This window comes from Mobula birostris, chromosome 6 (assembly GCF_030028105.1).
Source record: "Mobula birostris isolate sMobBir1 chromosome 6, sMobBir1.hap1, whole genome shotgun sequence".
NCBI lineage: Eukaryota > Metazoa > Chordata > Chondrichthyes > Myliobatiformes > Myliobatidae > Mobula > Mobula birostris.
In genome coordinates this window covers 55,384,711-55,409,194 of record NC_092375.1, presented here as the reverse complement: position 1 = coordinate 55,409,194, position 24,484 = coordinate 55,384,711, and the positions used below count along the sequence as shown (strand labels likewise).

At 40.8% G+C, this 24,484-nt stretch overlaps 1 protein-coding gene across 7 annotated transcripts in view; it reads left to right on the top strand.

The window, feature by feature from the left end:
- The window catches only part of zbtb20 (zinc finger and BTB domain containing 20), a 347,065-nt gene that overhangs the window by 130,890 nt on the left and 191,691 nt on the right, over window positions 1-24,484 (top strand). For all 7 annotated transcript variants that reach the window (XR_011886336.1, XM_072260515.1, XM_072260517.1 and 4 more), the window contains exon 2: window positions 14,878-14,957. The gene's annotated coding sequence lies outside the window, so the exon portion shown is untranslated. The remainder of the gene's footprint in view (window positions 1-14,877; window positions 14,958-24,484) is intronic.

Sequence of the window (24,484 nt, the reverse complement as noted above, 5' to 3'; positions counted from 1 at the left end):
CTGTGGGAACTCATGAAGGTGCCTTCGTGTTTAGATGGTCAAAGTAAGCATAAAAGGCATTAAGCTCATCTGGGAGCGAAACCTTGTAGTCATTTATGTTACACACACAAAATGCTGGTGGAACGCAGCATTTTGTGTGTGTTGCTTGAATTTCCAGCATCTGCAGATTTCCTTGTGTTTGTGTCATTTGTGTTGCTGGGTTTCACTTTGTAGAAGCTGATGGCATTCAAGTTTTGCCACAGCTGTCGAGCATCTTTCAGTGATTCAGGTTTGAACTAGAATTGCCCTCTGCTTTTGAGATGGCTTTCTGGAGATTGTACCTAGACCCCCTGTACTTTGCTTGGTCAATAGGCCTGAACATCACTGACCTAGACCTCTGCTGATTGCAGATCCTATGGTTCAACCAGAGCTGCTGGTTGAAGAAGACTCTGAATGACTTTGTAGGGACACAATTGTCTATCACTATTGTAAAAGTCTGTGACAACCATGGTGTATGCTCCAAATCCCTGAGTACTTCAACACAGCACAATCCACAGACTCGAAGCTGCTCCTCTGTCTTCTGTGACCAACTCGTCATTGTCCTTGCTTCTGGAGCCTTGCTCTTTAGCCTCTTTCTGTATGCAGGTAGATGGACAGCCAATGATCAGATTTCCCAAAATGTGCTCTACGGATTGAATGGTATGCATTTGTTATGGTAGTATAGCAGTGCTTGAGTGTGCTGGTGCTGAGGATAATACATGAATGATAATTCGGCAGAGATTTCTTCAAACGAGCCTGATTGAAGTCCCTTTCACCTTTCATGATTTGAAAGACGTTGGGGTAGGCTGTCTTTTGTTTGCTGATGGCGGCACTCAGCACCTTAAGTGCTTGCTTGACAGCAACACACATCAAAGTTGCTGGTGAACGCAGCAGGCCAGGCAGCATCTGTAGGAAGAGGTGCAGTCGACGTTTCAGGCCGAGACCCTTCGTCAGGACTAACTGAAGGAAGAGTGAGTAAGGGATGTGAAAGTTGGAGGGGGAGGGGGAGATCCAAAATGATAGGAGAAGACAGGAGGGGGAGGGACAGAGCCAAGAGCTGGACAGCTGATAGGCAAAAGGGGATACGAGAGGATCATGGGACAGGAGGTCTGGGAAGAAAGACAAGAGGGTGGGGGGACCCAGAGGATGGGCAAGAGGTATATTCAGAGGGACAGAGGGAGAAAAAGGAGAGTGAGAGAAAGAATGTGTGCATAAAAATAAGTAACAGATGGGGTACGAGGGGGAGGTGGGGCCTTAGCGGAAGTTAGAGAAGTCGATGTTCATGCCATCAGGTTGGAGGCTACCCAGACGGAATATAAGGTGTTGTTCCTCCAACTTGAGTGTGGCTTCATCTTTACAGTAGAGGAGGCCGTGGATAGACATGTCAGAATGGGAATGGGATGTGGAATTAAAATGTGTGGCCACTGGGAGATCCTGCTTTCTCTGGCGGACAGAGCGTAGATGTTCAGCAAAGCGGTGTCCCAGTCTGCGTCGGGTCTCGCCAATATATAAAAGGCCACACTGGGAGCACCGGACGCAGTATATCACCCCAGTCGACTCACAGGTGGAGTGTTGCCTCACCTGGAAGGACTGTTTGGGGCCCTGAATGGTGGTAAGGGAGGAAGTGTAAGGGCATGTGTAGCATGTGGAGCCAAAGGAGAAATTATTAAGAGTAAGGACTAATTCCGCTAGACGGAGCAGAGTGGTGGTAGAGGGGAACTGATTAGGTCTGGAATCCAAAAAGAAGCGTAGAGCTTTGAGACCTTCCTGATGGGGGATGGAAGTATATAGGAACTGGACATCCATGGTGAAAATAAAGCGGTGGGGGCCAGGGAACTTAAAATCATCGAAAAGTTTAAGAGCGTGAGAAGTGGAATTAGTCCTTACTCTTAATAATTTCTCCTTTGGCTCCTCCCACTTCCTCCAAACTAAAGGTGTAGCTATGGGCACCCGTATGGGTCCTAGCTATGCCTGCCTTTTTGTTGGGTTTGTGGAACAATCTATGTTCCGTGCCTATTCTGGTATCTGTCCCCCACTTTTCCTTCGCTACATCGACGACTGCATTGGCGCTGCTTCCTGCACGCATGCAGAACTCGTTGACTTTATTAACTTTTCCTCCAACTTTCATGCTGCCCTCAAGTTTACCTGGTCCATTTCCGACACCTCCCTCCCCTTTCTAGATCTTTCTGTCTCTGCCTCTGGAGACAGCTTATCCACTGATGTCTACTATAAGCCTACTGACTCTCACAGCTATCTGGACTATTCTTCTTCTCACCCTCTCTCTTGCAAAAACGCCATCCCCTTCTCGCAATTCCTCCATCTCCGCCGCATCTGCTCTCAGGATGAGGCTTTTCATTCTAGGACGAGGGAGATGTCTTCCTTTTTTAAAGAAAGGGGCTTCCCTTCCTCCACTATCAACTCTGCTCTTAAACGCATCTCCCCCATTCCACGTACATCTGCTCTCACTCCATCCTCCCGCCACCCCACTAGGAATAGGGTTCCCCTGGTCCTCACCTACCACCCCACCAGCCTCCGGGTCCAACATATTATTCTCCGTAACCTCTGCCACCTCCAACGGGATCCCACCACTAAGCACATCTTTCCCTCCCCCCCCCGCTGCATTCCGCAGGGATCGCTCCCTACACAACTCCCTTGTCCATTCCTCCCCCACCATCCCTCCCCACTGATCTCTCTCCTGGCACTTATCCGTGTAAGCGGAACAAGTGCTACACATGTCCTTACACTTCCTCCCTTACCACTATTCAGGGCCCCAAACAGTCCTTCCAGGTGAGGCAACACTTCACCTGTGAGTCGACTGGGGTGATATACTGCGTCCGGTGCTCCCGGTGTGGCCTTTTATATATTGGCAAGACCCGATGCAGACTGGGAGACCACTTTGCTGAACATCTACGCTCTGTCCGCCAGAGAAAGCAGGATCTCCCAGTGGCCACACATTTTAATTCCACATCCCATTCTCATTCTGACATGTCTATCCTCGGCCTCCTCTACTGTAAAGATGAAGCCACACTCAAGTTGGAGGAACAACACCTTATATTCCGTCTGGGTAGCCTCCAACCTGATGGCATGAACATCGACTTCTCTAACTTCCGCTAAGGCCCCACCTCCCCCTCCTACCCCATCTGTTACTTATTTTTATGCACACATTCTTTCTCTCACTCTCCTTTTTCTCCCTCTGTCCCTCTGAATATACCTCTTGCCCATCCTCTGGGTCCCCCCCCCCCGTCTTTCTTCCCGGACCTCCTGTCCCATGATCCTCTCGTATTCCCTTTTGCCAATCACCTGTCCAGCTCTTGGCTCTATCCCTCCCCCTCCTGTCTTCTCCTATCATTTTGGATCTCCCCCTCCCCCTCCAACTTTCAAATCCCTTACTCACTCTTCCTTCAGTTAGTCCTGACGAAGGGTCTTGGCCTGAAACGTCGACTGCACCTCTTCCTAGAGATGCTGCCTGGCCTGCTGCGTTCACCAGCAACTTTGATGTGTGTTGCTTGAATTTCCAGCATCTGCAGAATTCCTGTTGTTTGCTTGCTTGACATTGTCCTTTGGTGGTATGTAAACTGCACTCAGGATCATGGAGAAGAACTCTCTTGGCAAGTAGAACAGTCCGCTCTTAATTATTTGATGTTCCAGGTTGAAGTCACAAGAGTGTGACAAAACTGCTGTGTCTGAGCACCACAGAGTGTTATCATAAAACCTAGATCTCCACCTTTTTGTTTGCTCTGGATCAGCAGTCTGGTCCATCCTGTGTATTAAACCCTCGGGTCTGACCATTGAGTCTGCCGTGTCTGGAATGAGCCATGTCTCTGTGAAACAGAACACAGAAATACCTTATTTTCCTCTGATGCAGCAATCTTGCCCTTGGGGTCTCACTGTTGTTCTCCAGTGACTGTACATTTGATAACAAGATACCGGTGTTGTAGTCTAGCTTGGAGTCCTCCCCTCCTCCCTCTCTTATAGATATTATGAGATGCCTTTATCCACTTAGAAGTGTTGTTACCTGCTTTCTTGAGCATTGGTCCACTGAGTCCTTTAGAAGATTGTGAAATCGTTAGTTTGTTAAGAGGATTTAAAAGTACATTACTTAAAGTTAAATAACAGGCGGCTGTAAATTGCAGTGAGAGTAGTCCAGAAGTAAATTTAGAAGTTTTGTAAGCAGCCCACAATAAATACTCATCTGTATAATCAATGTTAGAGTAAATACTCAAAGCCAGGTAGGTGAATGAAGAAGACGAAGCAAATATAGATATTAAAGCTAGTCCAGTTGCCATACTTGGCAAAATCAGATCAGGGAGCGTGGAGGGTCTGATATATGAAACATTTTTACTTTACTCTCTGAAGCTAGAGGTAAAGCACATGAATAAGAGTAGGGATCAGCATGTGATATTAAAGTTATTATTGAAACATGGTTGAGGAATGAGCAGGACAGGCAGCTCAGTGTTCCAATACTTCTGGCATGACAGAGGTGGAATTAAGATGGGGGCTGTTGCACTGCTGAGTAGGGAAAACATCACAACAGTACTTAAAGGGGATATCCTGACAGGACCATCCAGTGAAGCCACATAGAATTTGAAAAAAAAGGGTGGATTACTTAATCGGGATATACTTCAGGCGTCCCTGTAGTCAACAAGAATTGGAGGAGCATATGTGTAGGAAAATCACTTCTGTAGGAATTATATGGTTACTCTGACTTTAAGGCAGTATCTTCTTCTTGACAAACGGTTACATCTGACCTTTTGGGAAATAAGATTGGGCAATTTAGTCAATACATCAGTGGGGGAGCATTTTGGTATCAGTGACCATAATTCTATTGGTTTCAGGATGGTCATGGACTGATCCTCAAGGCCTAATCTAATGATCAAGTCTGACCCTCACATTGTAAACTGGTGGAGGCTAATTTTGGTGAAGTCATGAGTTCTCAAAGGGCTGTTTGGCAAATGAGAAGCTTTTAAAAGTGAAATAGAGATATGGTGTATTTACCATATCTCTATTTAAGTAATTAATTGAGAAAATATATTTGATTAAGCATTCTTAATTTGTTTACATAATTCATTATGGATTATATGTAAAGGTATGTGAATGGCATGTCGTTACACCACTACATGATATGTGCATACCTCACTAAAGAAAAGAACTTGAGTACACGAGTGTCTGGTGTTTTTCTTTTGATTACCTTCTGGAGTTACAAAGCATCAGCAGCAATGAGGAAATTTTAAAATGAACCCGAGATGACTACTTACCTGTTGAAACACGGCATGTTTTTTTCTTCAAGGGGGAAGGGGGAGATGAGAGAGAGAGAGAGATGTTCAAGTTTGATTTTTTTAAAAAAAGCACAGCACATGTTTCTTCTTAAGGGGAGAGAAGCGTTTCGAGTAAAAAAAAGGGAGGAAAAGGATTAAGTTCATGGGTTCAAAAGCAGTGAGTACTGGGTGATAATTTTTTTAAAAAAATGAATGGCTGACTATTTTGGAAAGATGCAGAAAGATACTGTACTGTGCAAAAGTCTGAGGCACCTTAGATTTTTTTAAATATAAATTTCATTTCAGATGTTTTTTTTGTCTTCTGCATTACTGTGTCTGCACAAAAGGGCAAATTTTAGTTTCCTAAACATCTATTTTTCAAAAAATTAAATGTTACAGAATTTTTTTTCAAAAGAAGTAACATATTAAGTAATAGAGCACTTTTAAATAAGAACTTGAGTACTTTGTAGGCATATAGCCCAGTGCATGATTAAACAAAGATAACAAATGTACTAATGATCAAGGACATAATGAGTTGATTGAAATAAACTGATTAAATGAAACAGAAACAAGTGTAGAGGGAATCAAACTGGGCAAAGGACAACCAAATTAAAAGGTGAGGGTGTGGCAGATGTAGCTAATTAATCTTCAAATTATCAATTTTTACTCCATGACAAGAGTGAACATAGAAATAAGACAAAAAATGGCCATCCTGCATCAGCAAGGTCTTTCTCAAGCAGAAATTTTGCAGCAGATAGGAGTTTCAAAATGTGCTGTCCAAGCTCTTATGAAGAAGCACAAAGGAACAGGTAAGGTTGAGGACCATTGTTACCAATGAGAATGACAAGGAACATCTCTGAAATCCCAAGACCGTGCTAGAAAGAGCATAAGTTAATGGGCTCAGTGCATGATGCAATAAGTGTGAATTTTTAAACTAAGCATCACTTACTGTGGTCACAGCATTACTGTGCAAGCATCACACAAGTGTGCTGAGAAAATTCAAGCAGTGGTGGATGCTCTGAGGCCAAAGAATGTGTCATAGTTGCGGTCCTTTTTACGATTCGTCAGTTACTATAATGAGTTCCTGCCAAACCAGGCTACTGTACTCCATCCTGTGAACTCATTACTACAGATCGGGATGAAATGGCAATGGACAATGCAGTGTGAAGTGGCTTTGCAAAAGACAAAGGAAGTGGTGACATCAGACACTGTACTCGCATGTTATTCAGTGAAATTTGCCTGGGACATCTTGTCTTATGGTGCAAGTTCAGACACTCCCATGTTATGAGTGATGGAAGTGAATAACCTTTACATCACATTCCCTTACTGCTGCAGAGAAAAAGTTATGCACAGATTAGCAAAGGGGCCTTGAGTCTGGTTCAGGATGTGAATTAACTTTATTACTTATGTCCTTCAAATACATGAGTAAAAATCTTTACGTTACGTCTCCTTTCAAATGTGCAATTATGGTAATTTATAATAAATATTATGTACAACAGGATAGTCAATATAACATAAAAATACAGTAGCAACAACATGAATTAATCAGTCTGATGGCCTGGTGGAAGAAGCTGTCCCAGAGCCTGTTGGTCCTGGCTTTTATGCTGCAGTACCGTTTCCTGGATGGTAACAGCTGGAATAGTTTGTGGTTGGGGTGACTTGGATCTCCAATGATCCTTTGGGCCCTTTACACACCTGTCTTTGGGAATTTCACATCTACAGATGTGCTGGGCTGTCTGCACCACGCTCTGCAGAGTCCTGCGATTGAGTGAAGTACAGTTCCCATACCAGGCAGTGATGCAGCCAGTCAGGATGCTCTCAATTGTGCATATATAGAAGTTTCTTAGAATTTGAAGGGGGGTCATACCAAAAACTCTTCAACCGTCTGAGGTGAAAGAGGCGCTGTTGTGCCTCTTTCACCACACAACTGTTATGTGCAGACCATGTGAGATCCTCGGTGATGTTTATGCAGAGGAACTTAAAGCTGTTCACCCTCTCAACCCCAGATCCATTGATGTCAATAGGGGTCAATCTGTCTCCATTCCTCCTGTAGTCCACAACCAACTCCTTTGTTTTTGCGACATTGAGGGAGAGGTTGTTTTCTTGACACTACTGTGTCAGGGTGATGACTTCTCTGTAGTCTCCCTCATTATTATTTGAGATTAGGCCAATCAGTGAAGTGCCATCAGTAAATTTAATTAGCAGATTGCACCTGTGGGTGGCGACACAGTCATAGGTATGCAGAGAGTAATGGAGGCGGCTTAGTACACTGCCTGAGGGGCACCTGTGTTAAGGGGCAGAGGTGAGGGAGCCCACTCTTACCACCTTCTGCGATCTGACAGGAAGTCCAAGATTCAGCTACACAAGGCAGGGTGTAGACCGAGGTGTGTGAGCTTCTTGTCAAGCCGAGAGGGAATTATGTTGTTGCTGCTCTGTAATCTAAGAACAGCATTCTCACATAAGCATCCCTCTTCTCTAGGTGTGTAAGGACGGCGTGTAGAGCTGTGGCTATTGCGTCATTTGTCGATCTGTTGTGTTGGTAGGTGAATTGTAGGGGTCCAATGTGGGTGGCAGCATGCTGCAGATGTAGTCCTTAACCAGCCTCTGAAAGCATTTGCTTATTATTGAGGTGAGTGCGACAGGACACCAGTCGTTCAGACATGTTACCTTGGTCTTTTTAGGTATAGGGATAATGATGGATGTTTTGAAGCGGATGGGGACTGTACAAGGGAAAGGGACAAATTAAAATGTCTGAAATATTTGAGAAATATTGTAAATATATTTGATTAAGTATTTGTTTATGTACATAATTCATTACAGGTTATATGTAGAAGTACGTGAATGGCATACATCATCGCGTCACATCATGTCCGTGCACCTCACTTAAAAAAATAACTTAAGTAAACAAGCATCTGGGCCTCCGTATTTTTCTTTCAAGTATTTTCTGGAGTTACAAAGCATAACAAGGGAGCGCTCAATGCCAACATGTTCTAATTGGAGTCAAGGGCAAGACTGCCAGAATTAGGCTGATGAGGGATGGTGAGAATCTGGTCAAGTAAAAGGAGGAGGCATATGTCAGATATAGGCAGCTTGGATCAAGCAAATCCCTTGAGTATAAGGGATTTTGGAATACACTTAAGGAACCCAGGAGGGCAAAAAGAGATATAGATTATCCTTAGCAGATAAGGTAAAGAAAATCCTGAAAAAAAGTCTTTAGGTATATTAAGAGAGCAAGGTGTAATATGGAGAGAATAGGTCCCCTTAAGGATTGCTGTAGTCATCTATGTGTAAAGCTAAGGGATGTGCATTAATCTAAAATAAATACTACTTATCAATCATTTTACTAGGGAGAAGGTCATGGAACTAGGAATTCAAGGAAGAAAGGACTGATGTCCTGAAAAAATATTGAAATTACAAATCATGTGGTTTTGATGGTCATGTGGTGCATGAAGGATAAATTCCTGGACCATAACCAAGTGTACCCTAGCATGTTTTGTAAGCAAGGGAGGAGAAGACTAGGTTCTGGCATCTGTTTTTGTAATTTTATTTGCCACAGGCAAGAGAGGGGCAGACTGGGGAGACAGCTAACATGGTACCTTTATTTAAAAATGGTAACAGGAATACACCAGATAATGACAAGTAGGTGAGCTTTGCATCAGTGGTCATAAAGTCATAGAGTAATATAGCAGGTAAACAGGCTATTCGGCCCAACTTATCCATGCTGACCAAGATGCCCATCGAAACTTTTCATATCTGTGTTCTTGTTCAACTACCTCTTAAATGTTGTTATTGTTATACCTACGTCAACCATGTCCTCTGGCAGTTTTTTTTCCCTAAATACACATTACCCTGTGTGAATCTGATCCCTTTCAGATCCTTCCCCTCTCACCTTAATCTAATGCCCTCCAGGTTTTGATTCTCTTTCCTTGTGGGGGGGGGGAAGACTGCACAATCAGCCTTTTTATTGCCCCCCTCATGATTTTATACACCTCTAGAAAGTAGACAGAAAATTAAGGAAGGATTCATTAAGGCAAAACTCATTCACATTTAGAAAGGTAAAGACTGATTAGTCATGATTGGCATTGCTTCGTGCATGGGAAGTTATATTTCACAAATTTAATTGACAGCTTTTTTGGAGAGATGACCTGTAAGGGCCAGGCAATGCACTTTGTGTATGTGCACTTTAACAAGGCCCTTCATTTCATTGATCAAGTACCCTGATTTACTCTTAAACTCCCCTAACCTATTCTGACCACATTCCCACCAATTCCCATCTCTTTCTCCCTGCAATACTTTCCTTTAATCTACCAGTATTCTGCATACTAGGGGCGATGTACAAATTACCCAGATTGCCTGAACAACTTCAGGATGTTGGGAGGAAACTGTAGCAGGCAAAAGGAAACACACCTGATCATAGGATGAACATGCAAACTCCATGGAGACAGCACTGGAGTTCAGAATTGAATCTGAGTCATTGAGATTGAGGTAGCACCTCAGCTAATCATGCTTCTGTGCCATCCTAAGATCTGAGTTATACAGGACTATAGTTTCAGGAATCACTCAGTGTAATAAAATTCCCACAATTCCTAGATTAAAGTTAATTCATCTGGCTTGTACTACTGAATTTGATTTATGTATGAAAAGATGATGCTGCAAAATCACACCTGTGGTGTTTTAGAATTTTAAAAACTTTAGCACAACATTAAGTTAGACTGAAGTGGCTCATTTCTGTGCTGTAATTTCTGTATAATAAGTTAACATGTACAGGTTACTAACGCTTAATTGAATCTAGCTGAGCACTAATGTGTTGATTAGCTTTGAATTAAAACATCTTTTTTAAAGATAGCACGCAGTATAACTAACATATGGCATCTTTTCACTGTAAGAGTTGCTTGTCTAGATTTCAATTGACATTGCCAAATAAACAAGAACGCTTGAATTGCTACGGCAAAAGTTTGGCCTTGTGCACATTAAAATACTGATGTAACTTTGTTCAAGGAATCATAAAGGTCTTTCTCCTGTAGTTCTACTATAGAAAACTCAGACAGAACTAAGAGATTGAGTACAAATAAATTCTTCACTGACTTCCAGCCAGGTACAGGTATCAATTTTAACTGATGTTTCAATTGCAAACACTGCCATCTTCATCAGGGATGATGCTGGGCATATCTAGTCCCGGTGGTATTTATACCCCTGTATTCCATGCCTCTTGATTGGTTAGTCCTCATCCAATCAGGTTTCTGCTGTCCCACCTTGCTTACAATCGAATTCCAGTTCTTACTTAGAGCAAGATTTTGGTCTTTGTTAAAATTAGTTTCCACTAGTTTTATATTAAGTATTTAGAAATGTGAATTAAGGTATCTACATTTCAAATAACTTTTGTTGAACTTAATCATATCCTCAATCTAATTAAGAAACTCCAAAACCTAGGCCTCTGGACATCCCACTACAACTGAATCTTTGACTTTCTCACTGGGAGACCACAGTCTGTGCAGATAGGATTTAACATCGAGTCCTTGCTGACAGTCGACACTGGCTCATCTCAAGGATATGTGCTTAGCTCATTGCTCTACTGTGTCTACGCACACGACTGTGTGGCTAGGAACAGCTCAAACACCATCTATAAATTTGCTAACAACACAACTATTGGCAGAATTTCAGTTGGTGACAAGGTGGTGTATAGAAGCATGATAGATTGAGTATTGTTGCAACAATAACCTTGCAGTCAACGTCAGTAAGACCAAGGAATTAGTTGTGGACTTCAGGAAGGGGAAGTCAAGGGAACACACCCCACTCCTTTTTCATGGATCAGCATTGGAAAGGGTAAGCAAGTTCAAGTTCCTGGATGTCAACATCTTTGCAGATCTATCCTGGGCCCAACATATTGATACAATTACAAAGGAAGCATATCAATGGCTGTATTTTATTATAAGTTTGAAGAGACTTGGTATGTCACCATAGATGCTCATAATATTTTACTGATATGCCATGGAGAGCTTTCTAACTGGTTACATCACTGTCTGGTATGGAGAGGCCACTACACAGAATTGGAAAAGGCTGCAGAAAGTTGTAAACTCAGCCAGCTCCATCATGAGCATTAGCTTTCCCAGGATCAAGGACACTTTTGAAAAGCGATGTTTCATAAAGGTGGCATTCATCATTAAGGAGCCATATCACCCATGGCATGCCCTCCTTTCATTGCTACCATCAAGGAGGGGGTACCGAAGCTAAAGACAGGCTCAACGTTTCAAGAATAGTTTTATCTCCTCTGCCATCAGATTTCTGAATGGACAATATATCCATGAACACTACTTCAATACTTTTCCCCTCTCTTTTTGCACTACTTGTTTAATTTCATTTTTTCATATATACTTATTTGTAATTTATAGTTTTTTATTATTACAATATACTGCTTTGTGTTTACATTGGGTTGGTTAATAACAGCTTCATTATCTGAGCTGTAATGATGCAATTATTTCACCAGGAATCTGACCCGTTTAATATTCCAAAACCACCTGTGCAATTAAAAAGAAATTATGTTTGAAACTTGTTTTCAAAACTTTCCGTTCCTGTTTTCTATACCTAAAGAGTATGCATAGTTTATTTGTGCTTTGGGTCTGTCTAAAGCCGTCATTGACTGTGAAAGACTTTGTATAAATAAAAAAGTTCTTCCAATAATTACAGTCGGCCCTCCGTATCCGCGGGTTCCGCATCTACAGATTTAACCAATCACGGATTGAAAATATTCGAAAAATAAGTTCCAGGAAGTTCCAAGAAGCAAAACTTGAATTTACCGCATGCCGAGCACTATGCTTAATCCACGCGATTGAAGTGATGTGTAGGCTACCCTGCTGTAGCCTCCCGCCATTTCTCTTCATCACTCATTGAGCATCGTTCGCCTCGCGTCTCGTTCATTTGCTACTTGTGTTGTGTGCATCCTTTGTTTCTGTGAAAAAATGGCTCCTAAAAAGCAATTAAGTGGTCAAAGCAATTCCTCAAAGGCTATGAGGGAGCGTAAAGTGCTATCTCTCGCCGATAAAATATAAATCTTAGATCTTTTGAAAAATGGCATGTCATTTTGCCAAAGTGGGCCGTAAGGTCGGTAAGAACAAATCAAACGTTTGCACAAAGCAGAAAGAAGCTGAAATTCGTGGAAGTGTTAGTGCTACCCCTGCAACTGCAAAAATGGTCTCTCTGGTTCGTGATAAAGTGCTTGCAAAGACTGAGAAAGCATTAAGTGTGTGGCTAGAGGACATGTCACAGAAGCATATCCCTGTTGATGGCAAAATTATGTGTGAAAAAGCACTTAGTCTCTATGAGCACTACTGTGAGGTGGTTGAGGGGAGCGAGAGGAAGGAGTTTAAGGCTAGTAGGGGATAACTGGCTAGCTATGTAAAGTGCTAAAGCCTCAAGAACTTAAAGATCACAGGAGAATCGGCATCGGCTAATCCCGAGGCAGCATCAGTATGCCCAGAGGAGCTCAAGGAACTCATAGAGGAGAAAGGCTACCTTCCAGAGCAAGTCTTCAATTGTGATAAAACGGGCTTGTTCTGGAAGAAGATGCCCACTCATACCTAAATCCATAAGAGTGCCAAGCAGTCCCTGGGGTTCAAGGCCTGGAATGATCATATAGAAGAACATAGAGAAACCCTTACCAACGAGGAACTTGAAGATCTGCTGACATCCTCTACCGAAGATAATGATGATGCAGAAGATTTAGGGGAGGCAGAGCCATCAATTTGGACACTTGAAAAATTTGCAGCAGTTTTTCAACAGGCGCAAGTGTTAAAGGATATGATCGAGTATGATCCTTCCATGGAACGAAGCCTCCGTGTCACCTGAAGGATAACAACAGGCCTACAACCACTGCAAGATTTGTTTGATGATGCAAAGGAAAAGAAGAAACAGCTTCCTATAACAATGTTTCTAACTAAAGCATCTGCAATTGTGAACCCTCAACCTTCAACGCTTGAAGATCCTCAGCCCTCAACCTCCACAGATCCTGACATTAGTATTATTGATCCTCCTTCAAAGCGTCATTATTCCCTAAACGATACAGTATAACAACTATTTACATAGCATTTACATTGTATTAAGTATTATAAGTAATCTAGAGATGATTTAAAGTATACGGGAGGATGTGCATAGGTTACATGCAAATACTATGCCATTTTATATAAGGGACCAGAGCATCCGCGGATTTTGGTATCCGCGTGGTGTCCTGGATCCAATCCCCCGTGGATACCGAGGGACGACTGCATGTTGTATGCTTTGATTCTTTTGTTTGAGAAAGCACTGTTTCTCATCTTCTTGCAATGTTAGCAATATGATGTGGTCAATACATTGTTTACTAGAGAATCATTAAAAAGTTGCATTAAAATTATTTGCAGTTAGATTCAGGTCAATTCATAATTTTTAATTCTGTTTTTGTAGGTTTTAAAATTCTGTCCTTGTAGTTTTATGCAAGAGGGCTTATAGAGGTCCACAATCCCTTATCCGAAATCCGTGGGCCAGTTGCATATTGGAATTCAGTATTTTTCAGATTTCAGCACCAGCCCCCCACCCCAATACCAAAAAACACATATTCCCTTATTTAACCTGACTCAGCGCGGTGGACTTTAAAACCCAGCGGCGCACCAAACCTACACACATCCTCCCGTATACTTTAAGTCCTCTCTAGATTACTTATAATACCTAATACAATGTAAATGCTATGTAAATAATTGTTATACTGTATTGTTTAGGCAATAATGACAAGAAGAAATTTTATTTCCAACAAAAACATTCAATAAAACATAAAAATATACAGCTTCAAACGAACTGACTCGAACACATGGTAAATAACTTAGTGGAATAAATGTAGAACGTCACTGTCACTGTCACTATAAAACTTCAGTAACTTATCTTTCTGTTTATTTAACTCATATACGGTGGTAGTTCTGACAATATTTTCTTCAGTAAGACGCCGCACAGACATACCACGATCAAGCTTCTGCAATAACTGCACTTTGCGTTATTGATAGAGAAGATTCCTTCTTTTTTTCTCATTGTTACCCATAGGGGTATCTGCAGCTCTTTTTGACATTTTCACAGTGAAATTAAACACAAAGTCAACAGTGAACACAAAATATCAGCGAACAGCAAATGCATGTGTGACCAGTACGAGTGCTGAGCCACAACTGACGTCTGGCGGCCTCTGCTAGTGCTGCCACATCACACCTGAGTGACGTCAGCTGTTGGTGAAAAAAACTTCGGTTTTCAGAGCTTTTTGAATTTCAGAATTTCGGATAAAGGAATGTGCACCTGTTTTAATTGTGTCAATAGTTTTTCCTCAAAGTGGGCCTTGTTAGCAAAACTCATTTATTGCACATCACTGGTTGTCCTTGATTAGATTGTGATGGATCTTTTTCAACCTTTGCATTTGGTATGGCAAAGATGTTCACACTTTGTTGTAAAGTTGTGAATCTGATGACTTTTTTTATTTAGAAATCTCTGCAACCACTAATCGAACATGAATAAAGGAAGTTAAACAATGTGATTTGAGAACATAATATAATTAAAAATGGGGAAATATTTAAAATATGATCTAACAATTCTCTTACAGATTATGTGATGACAACGTTGAATATAAGGTGGAATAGCATTAAAGAGAATATAGCATTGCTGGAAGATACATTGGATGCAGTAAGTATTATTTTGTATACATTTTAGTCACATGATAAAATAATCCAGCAGTGTTGTTTGTATTGGTGGCTGTATATTTCTTCAAAAGTTCAAAGGTACAATTTAATGTCAGAGAAATGTATACAATATAATCCTGAAATGCTCTTTCTTTGCAACCATCCACTAAAACAGAGGAGTGCCCCGAAGAATGAACGACAGTTAAATGTTAGAACCCCAAACTCCCGCGCCCCCCCCCCGCAAGCTTCCCTCCTTGCGCGTAAGTGGCAGTGAGCAACAATTCCCCTTCCTCCCCACTGGCAAAAAAAAAAGCATCAGCACCGCCACCAAGCACTCAAGCATGAGCAAAGCAATAGCAAAGACACAGACTTGCAGTTACCCCAGAGACTTCATGTTTCACCTGGTATTCGACATACCACAGGTTTTCTCTCTCTCCCTAATAAGGGAGAAAGGGGTGTCTCCATTTTCACAGCGAGCGAGGAGACATAACAAACAACTCTTTGGTTTGCGATGTTAAAAATCCATTACGTCACTTTTTTCGAGCTCTGTGCCTGAAGATTGCAAAGATCCCAGTTCTCCATGCACAAAGCAGATATCCGGACTCCCCCCCCGATGACACACGGGTCTCCTGTCCTGACACCGACCCTTGATCCGCCTGTCTCCAGAACTCCAAGATCCTAGGATTCCAAATTCAAGCCGGACTCTGAGGCCGAGCTTTGGCATGCCAAGCAATGCCCAATTATGGAACCCCGAGAGCAGGTCCCAGTCACGCAAAGAACCGTAGTCAGTATGTAACTCCAGATCAGGGTCTTCAAAAGAACCCAGAAAGGGAAAAATAGAGATATTAAAGATGGAAATAGAGCTGTTTTTGAAGATGCAAGCAAAGGAGTCACAGTTAGGTGCCATTAACTCTCCTAATCTCCACCCTCTTCTTCATTATATATCCCTGTTTTCTCTTCCAGTAACCCTTTAATGACACTACTTTCACATAACTTCCCAGTGACTCCAAACCATAAGACTGCCTTCTCAACATCAATATAATTTCCACAGTCATGTATGACTGCATTTCTATATCATCTCACAAAGAAGAGAAGATCTACAGATGCTGGAAATCCAAGCAACACCCACAGAATACTGGAGGAACTCAGTGGGTCAGGTAGCGTCTATGGAAGAAAAGTATAGTCGACATTTTGGGTTTTGCCCGAAACATCAACTGTACTTATTTTCCATAGTTGCTGCCTGGCCTGCTGAGTTCCTCCGGCATTTTGTGTGTTTTCTACATCATCTTGCAATGTTTCAGACTATTTTACAAAAAATAAAATACACTACATTTCTTTGCAACTTTATAATTTTCAGAAAAATAGGCACATAATATAATTTGAAGCTGAAAATGCCACTATTTCCAGAATTATATGGTGTGAAAATACTACTTATTTGATTTTCATAGATCAGTCATCCCTTTAAAATATTCATTGCACTTGGGATAATGTGTTTTATTTTATGCAATGCCATTTGAGATCTACATTTCTTAATATGCATGCTTGTAGTTGCATCAACAATAGTTTTATATATTAGAATATTGATAACACTATGCTGCCTTAATATCTTGGCTGTAAGATACAGTGGGAACTGTGAAAGGGTCACGAAAGATGTAAAATAAGTGCAAATATTCCTTTCTCCTCGTCTCCAACAATTTAAAATTCTTTAAGAGTTAATTGGAGCGTTCATACTCAAAATATTCAAGGTAAATCAGATGAATTAACTTGCATTGAAAAATTATTTGCTTGTCTTCAGTATCGCACTTTTTCATTTATTTTGGGGATATAGGCATCAGTGTCAAGAGCAGTATTTATTCACATGGTTTATTGTCTGAAGAAATTTCTGTGATCCATCATGCTTCTGACCCATACTATGTTGATAGTGATAGGGCTTCGTGATTTCAGGAGTGAGTCATTCGCTGCAGAATACTCTGCTCTAAACTTATCTTGCACGTCTTGTATTTATATGGCTGGTTTGTTTTAGTTTGAGGTCAGTAGTGACCACCACGATTTTGATGAGATAGTAATTCCATTGAATGTTGAAGATCAGCTGTTCCACACTTCTCTTTTGGGAGATGCCAATACCTGGGACTTGTGTGGCACAAATGGCATGCAGGTATTGACTGCTTCATTTGTTGTAGATTTGTAATTAGAATTTAACATTGTGTAGTCATTGGCAAATATCCCCAACACCCAGCATTTATGATAGAAGGAACATAATTGAAAAAGGAATTAAAAATGGATGACCCTAGAATGCTGCCACACGAATAACTCCTGCACTGATTCCCTGCAGTTATGATGAATATCCTCCAACATCCATAACCAACTTGCCTTCTGCCAGATATGTCTCCATGCAGGGAAATGATTTTCCCTGATGCCTACTGGACTCAGTTTCATTTGAAATCTTTGATCCTACTGGTTAAGGATGTTACTTGTCACTTCACTAAACTTAGTTTTAGCTGTCATGTTTGGTCATGTTATCACTGACCAAGGCAGTGATGATCTCCAAATAGTCTTGACAGAACTCAGATTCTCAAATTGAGTATTTGTGAGCTGGTTACTGGTGAGTTAAGAGCCATTTTGAAGGTGCTGTCAACAATACCCTCCATTGTCATGCTGCTGTCTCATTAAGACAAACTGAGCCTATTTTTCATATTTTAAAGTAGATGCCTATGTTGCTCACTGGTTTGGAGTGCAGGTACTCATAACCAGATGTTGTCCAGTTGTATGACTGTATACAGTGCTATCAGTCATTTCCTGATGTGGGGTGTATTGACCTGGATAAAGGTAACTTCTCTATTGTTATGATTCTATAGATTATCTGCTTGGTACTTGAGGCTGAATATGGTTGCAAATCACTTTAGCATTCATGCTGGGTTTTGTCATTGTTGAGGAATAGGGATGTTCTTGCAGCCACCTTTTTTTTCTGTAAACTTTTCTACTATGATTTATGTGTAACCGTGGCAGGATTGCAGATCTTTGATCTGATTTCTTGGTTATGGGATCACCTAGATCTGCTTAATACATTTCTTTTTGTAGTTTAGCATATTTACTGTCCCATGTTGCAGTTTCCCTATGGTCCTTTCATTTTAAAGATGTACTTATGCTGTTCTGAATGCCTTTCTGCTGTCCTTGTTAAAGCTGAGTTGATTTTCTGGCTTGATTGTAATGGGAGAGTGAAGAATATACCAGACATGAGTGTGTAAATTATAGTCCAGTGGTTTTCTTCTGCTACTGATGAACTGTAACACTTTATACATGTCCAGTATTTAATTACCAATTACAGTCTACATCCATCCCAATTAACTAAATGGTGGTTATAGATCAGCACAACAGGGGTTGATGTGAAAGTGAGAATGATGAAGTAATTATCTCAATAAAAGCTTCCATAATTTCTTCTCTTGCCCCTCATAGTCCGAGGTTGTACTTGGTCAGGGCCTCTACTTTCTTGGATAAAGCTCCCTTTGTCCCTTCTTTGCTATATCTGTAACTGTCCTTTATACTGTCAACAACTCCTCCAATCATGGTGTCATCCACAGACACGCTAATCCACCCATCTATATTTTCATCCAAATCATTGATACATGTCGCAAACAACAACAGCTCTAGGCGCCAATCCTTGAGAAACACAACTGGTTACAGACCTTCAGCCAGAGTAGCAGCCACCCCTAATATCTGTCTTCTGTGTCTTCTATGTGCAAGCTAGCTCTGCCCTGGGTATTGTGCATCTTTATCTTATGAATTAATTTACCATAAGGGAATTTGTCAAATGCATTCTTAACTTCAATGTAAATAACATCCACTGGCTTGATAAAGGGTTTTGACCCGAAGCGTCGATTGTTTACTCTTTTCCATAGATGGTGCTTGACTTGCTGTGTTTATCAAGTGTTTTGTGTATTATTTTGATTTCCAGCATCTGCAGATTTTCTCTTGTTTGTGACTTTACTACTGCACCTTCATTAAACATCTTTCATATCTCAAAGAACTTGATCAAGATTATAAGGCATACTGATCATCCATCCCTAAAGCAACCATGTCTTTCCAGATGTGCATAAAGCCTATCCCTCTGGGTCCTCTCCAATAGTTTCCCTACTACTAATGTGAGGTTTACTGGTCTATTCTTACCTGGATTGTCCTCATTTCCCTTCTTGAACAACGAAAGATACATTATTTGCTACTCTATAGTCCTCTGGGACCTCACCAGTTGGTGAAATTCACTTTAAAATTGACATTAAAGCCTTAATGCTTTTCAGAAAGCCCTGCAATAGTCAATACTGACACAACAAACTCATGTAGTATCTCAGCCATTAATCCTGACTCCAAGCATGAATTCTCTCCTTTATTCCTGAGTGATCCTACCTTTGTTATGATCAACATACATAAAATATTTGAGGAACTCTTTCCCCTTATTCTCACATTCTTATTATGGCTTCTTCCTTTTTTCTTTCCAGTCCTGATGAGGAATCTCAGCCTGAAATGTCAACTGCTTATTTCCATCCATAGGTGCTACCTGACTTCTTGAATTCTCTAGCATTGTGTGTTACTCAAGATTTCCAGCATTTTCAGAATCTCTTGTCTCCTCAGTTATACTCTCTTGCTTAATAAAAATAAAAAATGCTTTGACCCTGTTTGTTAAGGACATTTCATGACCTCGTGTGGCATTCCTAATTGCCTGATTGAGCACTCTTTTGCTATCCTTGTTTTCCACAAGGGCCCAGTCTGACTTTAGTTTCCTAAACAGTATATGTGCTTCCTTTTTATTCCTGATAAAATTTAGGACCTCTCTGATCATCCAGGATTTCCTCACTTTATCATCCTTGGTGTCACTCCTTACAGAACATGCCAATGCTGAACTCTGATTAGCTGGCCTTTAAACAACCCCCATACTCCAATCATGGACTTGTTGGACAGTAGCTGCTCCTAATCAATAACCCTTAGCTCCTGTCTTATCTTTTTGTAATTTGGCTTCCTCCAATTTAGTACCTTCCAGTAAGGTCCAATTTTTATCCTTACTTATAACTATCCTAAAACATAATGAGTTGTGGTCACTATTCCCAATATGTTCATCTACTATCAGGTCTGTCATCTGGTCTGGCTCATTTCCCAAAACTAGATCCAGTATGGACCCTCTTTGTACTGTTTAAAGAACTCTTCTTGGATCACTGAAGAAATTCTGCCCCATCTAAGCCTCTTGTATTAAGGAAAGTAAAGTATCTCATAATGACAGCCCTGTTGATTCTGCACCTTGCCGTATTTGTTTCTCCACTATTGGGAGGCCTATAGTATACTACCATAATCTTAATTATACTTATCTTATTTCTGAGCTTCACCTAATTTGCCTCTGTGGATGTGCCCTCCAGTATGTCCTCTGAGTGCTGCTATGACATTCTCCCTTCTCAGTCGTGTTCTGACACTGCTAAAATAACTAAACCCAGAAACGTTGAGTAGCCAGTCCTTTCTTTTCTACTTTCTCCTAAACTCCTTCCCCTTTTATTCTTTTTCCTCCCTACTTCATCTTTTGCTTTCCACTTGTTATCCCTCAGCTTCCCCTCTCTTTCCCTTATACATTTGTAGCAGATGTATTAGAGCAGCTAAAAACTGATTTACCACACTCTGCCAATACATCCCTGGGGAATAAAATTGTTTTAAATAACTGAGTATTGCTGAAACTAAAATACTGCACATCTTCTAGTTACATTTTCATACAGCAACTGATTCTTAGTAACTGTACAAAAAGTAACCTTGTATTTTAAAAACTATTTTAAAATTTTCTCTAAGATCTGTAAATGGGCTTAACTGGATACTTGCCAAAGTGATTTATTTGATCTGGCTATATTCTGTGGTCAAAGGCTGGTTTCCAGATTATGAAAACTCAACTTGTGCTTGAAATTCCTTTTGTGCTGGCTTGGTCAGTGTGGTGTGAATTAGGCTAGTGGAAACTTGGTAAGTATTAGTTAATATATTATGCTACCTGAACACCCTAACATACTATCTGCCTTCCAAGTGGCATTGCATTCTGTATTTCTTTCCCCTGTCCACAATACATCCTTCATAGGTATTGATAATGTTCCAATATGGCTATTCACAAATTCTGAAAGTTCGCTTTTGCACTTGTTCAGATTTGACTGCTATTGCGCTAGTTTCAAGTTTAGCAAGGTGACCAAGTTTAGTGGAAATTTGTAGATCAGGTGCACCTTAAGGTTTGTATGTGTACTGCTCCTCTTGCAAAGTAACTTTCTATGTCAAGCAAACTTCACAGCATTTTATTTTCTTTAACATTAAAGTTCATGGGGCTTAGCTATTTGCTGAGTCTATTGCATATTGATAAGTGATACAAATATTTCCTTTCTGTTACAGTTGTCCTTTTTTATTAAAAACTGTACCTGTTTTTTAATCACAAAGGACAGTAATGCTTGATTGCCAACATACAAATGAAAGTTTGGCATTTCTTTTTGTTCAGTTTAGTTCTGTGTGCTAATCTAATAATGAATCATGCAAAGTCCATTAAGCTGCTGAAATGTCAGAAATAGGATTGTAATAAATAGAGGGGGAATAAAACTACTTGTTTCTTCCCCTGTAACAGTTGCTCCAATTCAGTTGTCCTCCTTTACAGGAACTCGCATATATAAAGTATCAGTCTGATTTATTAATGTTGAATGATTCATATTAATGCAATTTGTTCATGTAGTAACAATATGTTTGTTTCTGTTTATTCTTTCTTTCAATAACTCCAATGTTCTCTTCAGTATTTTTAAGCTAAATTTAAAAAAACAGAATTGCTATAATTAACCTGGTGATGCAGGAAATAAATTTCAGCAACCGTTTTGGAGGTTGGAATGCCTTTTAAAAAAAAATCCTTTGGATTGATTAAAATCAGTTCCTTTTTCTGCCCATACATAATTAGTCTCTTGAACCAGCATAGACTCCATCAAACATGGGAACAGTATAAACCCTCGAGTCTGAATTATTCATACATTGCATTCTAACTCATCTGTGGCAGGTCAGGAGTTAAATACTGGCTGAGCAAATATTCACTTTAACCAAATGTTCTCATTAACTGGGTTTCTATTAACTAGCATGTACTGTACCTCTTGGAAAGCATTCTCTTATAGATTAAATGTTTTTGCACACATACTTCATAGGTATATAAAATCTTAGTTAATATGGTTTTGTATTAATAGTTTGAAATGTTCCATGTTTGTTGGGTCACTGGAATGCTCCTATTTGCATAGTATCTGAAAAATGTGTGTGGACTCCAAAAGAAAAATAATGTGGTGGCCTGTGGTAAATTGATCTCTGAAGCAATGTGATTTGTATATGTTAACTTGATTTGCTATTATTAAGTTAAATTTTGAAGCCCCCCCCAACACCTTAATTGCAGTTGTGATGAAACTTCCGGTAAAGATGGCGGTGTGCCTTTTTTAAAATGTCTTTTTTACAATTGCAAGACAATGTTGGGTTTTAAGAACTGCGGGTACTGCAGGTCCACCCCATTGTTAGCATCATGAAGTCCTGATGAAGGGTCTCGGCCTGAAGTGTCGACTGTGCTTCTTCCTATGGATGCTGTCTGGCTTGCTGCGTTCCACGAGCATTTTGTGTATGTTGCGTAAGTGCGTGCGTTCATCTGTGGACTGCCAGAAACTGCTATCAATTTGCGGAACTTGTTACTCAGACGTGGCATATATGCAGACATCCCACCTCTCCCAGAAGTTCCGGGAGTCTCCCACATATGAATAGTGGCTCCCTGATGCCCACAAATTATGTACAATATCACGGAAATCAATTTTTTTGCGAGCGAGCGAGAGAAAGGAAGAGAGCACGAGAGAGCGCACAAGTGAGAGAGAGAGAGAGAGAGGGAGAGAGAAAGCAAGCGAGAGCACGAGAGAGCGAGAGAGAAAGCAAGCGAGAGCACGAGAGAGCGAGAGAGAAAGCGAGAGCGCAAGAGTGCGAGAGAGAAAGCAAGCAAGCGAGAGCGCGAGAGAGAGAGCAAGCAAGAGCGCAAGCGAGAGAAGGCAAGCAAGCGAGAGCGTGAGAGAGCAAGTGAGAGTGCGCGTGAGCGACCACGAGAGAGAGAGAGCGCAAGTGAGAGAGAGAGCGAGAGCGCACCATGGCAGAGTGTTCCAAGAAAAAAGAAAATATAAAACATACGTCACCCCAGACTACACTAAAGTGTACGCCTGCCTAATAGGGGTCAAAAATAATGACAGTGTTGCTCGCTGCAGTGTATGCAACAGTGAATTTTCTATTGTCCATGGTGGGTTAAGACTAAAAGACATGTTGAGATGAGTTTGACAGGTGTCATTCGTTCATTAGCATAGCTAACGTTATTTAAACCAGCTGGCTAGCTGCTAAGGAGCTACTCTATTGCAGACATCCCACCTCTCCCGGAAGTTCCGGGAGTTTCCTGCAAATTGATGGTGCTACCTCCCTGAAATGAGTTTTTGCAGGGTGGGATGTCTGTATATGCTGGATTGTGCAGCGTGTGTTGTGCATCTTGGTCCCGGAGGAAGGAACATTGTTTCTTTTTAGGCTGTATTGATGTATGGTTGAATAATAATTAAACTTGATTTTAAACATAAATGGAAATAGTATGCCTTGGAACAAAGTGATTGAATGAATTCAAGATTGTAACTTAAAATGTGATTTAATCGTTCAATGATGGAATATTATTGCAATAAACTAGCATTTCTCCCTTTCCTTCCCTGTGTATTATTGAGGGTATCATTTCTTTATCTCTTCAAACTTAAGTTCATGACAGGTGATGCTGAATGCCTGTAAGAGGGCTTCCTTCAATTTTCTTCTTTTAGAAGGCAGGAATGTTTTTTTAAACATGAGAGTCTTCAGATGTTGGAATCTTGAGCAACATGCACGAAGTGTTGAAGGAACTCAGCAAGTCAGGCAGAATATATGGAGGGCAGTAAATACTCGAGGTTTCAGGCAGAAACCCTTCATCAGAATCAGGTTTAATATCACTGGCATGAAATTTGCTTGTTTTGTGGTAGCAGTACATTACAATACAGAATAATAAAACAAAGTAATATATATATAGTAAGAAATTAAATAAGTTGTGCAAAAGAGAAAAAAAATAGTGAGGTAGTGTTCGTGGATTCATTATCCATTCAAAAATCTGATGGTGGAGGGGAAGAAGCTGAAATGTTGAGTGTGTGTCTTCATGCTTCCATATCTCCTCCTTGACAGTAGCAATGAGAAGAGGGCATGTCCTGGGTGGTGGTTGGGGGGTGGGGGGGTTGTGGCTCATTAATGATGGCTGCCACCTTTATGAAACATTGTCCTTTGAAGGTATCCTCAAATATAGCCATTGCTGTGCCTTCTTTGTAATTGCATCAATGTGTTTGGTACAGAATAGATCTTCAGAGATGTTAACACCCAGGAACGCGAAACTGCTCACCCTTTCCACTGTTGATCTGTCAATGAAGAGTGGTGTGTGTACCTTTGCCTTCCCCTTTCTGAAATCCACAATCAGTTCTTTGG